The 668-nt window shown below is 43.7% G+C and overlaps 2 protein-coding genes across 3 annotated transcripts in view; one reads left to right on the top strand and one right to left on the bottom strand.

Moving 5' to 3' along the window:
* rnf180b (ring finger protein 180b) overlaps nt 1–668 on the bottom strand; it is a gene marked incomplete at its 5' end in the record, with an annotated part of 45,216 nt that overhangs the window by 38,116 nt on the left and 6,432 nt on the right.
* LOC106532320 (uncharacterized) overlaps nt 7–668 on the top strand; it is a gene marked incomplete in the record, with an annotated part of 5,502 nt that continues 4,840 nt past the window's right edge. The window contains 1 exon segment of the mRNA XM_014028351.1: nt 7–330.

Raw genomic sequence — 668 nt, 5'->3', positions numbered from 1 at the left:
TGACAGGGACACTGGTAGACCTGGCAGGGACACTGGTAGACCTGGCAGGGACACTGGTAGACCTGGCAGGGACACTGGTAGACCTGGCAGGGACACTGGTCCTCCAGGACTTGTATCACAGTTGTTGGTTTGTCCAATAAAAGTTGTCAACCAAATATTAGAGCTGCAGTCGATCCTAATCATTAATCACCAGCTGAGACCCTGTTGAACTGGTAACAGCAGGTCCTGCAGGTCTCTGGTTCTGGTTCTGCTCTGAGCTCACATGTGTTGTTCTGACTTTCTTTGACCAGTTTCCTGTAACCATGGTGATAGGAAGTGCTCTCCAATCAGGTTTGTGTATTGTGTGTGTGTGTACATTGTGTGTTGTGTGTGTGTGTACATTGTGTTGTGTGTATTGTACATTGTGTGTATTGTGTGTATTGTACATTGTGTGTTGTGGTGTGTATTGTATGTGTTGTGTATTGTACAGTGTGTGTATTGTGTGTGTATTGTGTGTATTGTGTGTATTGTGTGTTGGGGAAGTGCAGTTTCCTGCTGTTCTCAGCAGCTTCCTCTGGGTTTGACTTGGATTTTCCAGCTTCAGACTTGAAGCTTCAGGATTTTCTCCAGTTTCTGTTTGATTCATTTGTTTTTTAATGAATTTAATCAAACAGTGGAATGAGTAAGTT

This window comes from Austrofundulus limnaeus, unplaced genomic scaffold, assembly GCF_001266775.1.
Source record: "Austrofundulus limnaeus strain Quisiro unplaced genomic scaffold, Austrofundulus_limnaeus-1.0 Scaffold750, whole genome shotgun sequence".
In the NCBI taxonomy this organism is placed as follows: domain Eukaryota; kingdom Metazoa; phylum Chordata; class Actinopteri; order Cyprinodontiformes; family Rivulidae; genus Austrofundulus; species Austrofundulus limnaeus.
The sequence above is the reverse complement of the archived record's forward strand: the minus strand, read 5'-3'. Positions and strand labels throughout refer to the sequence as shown.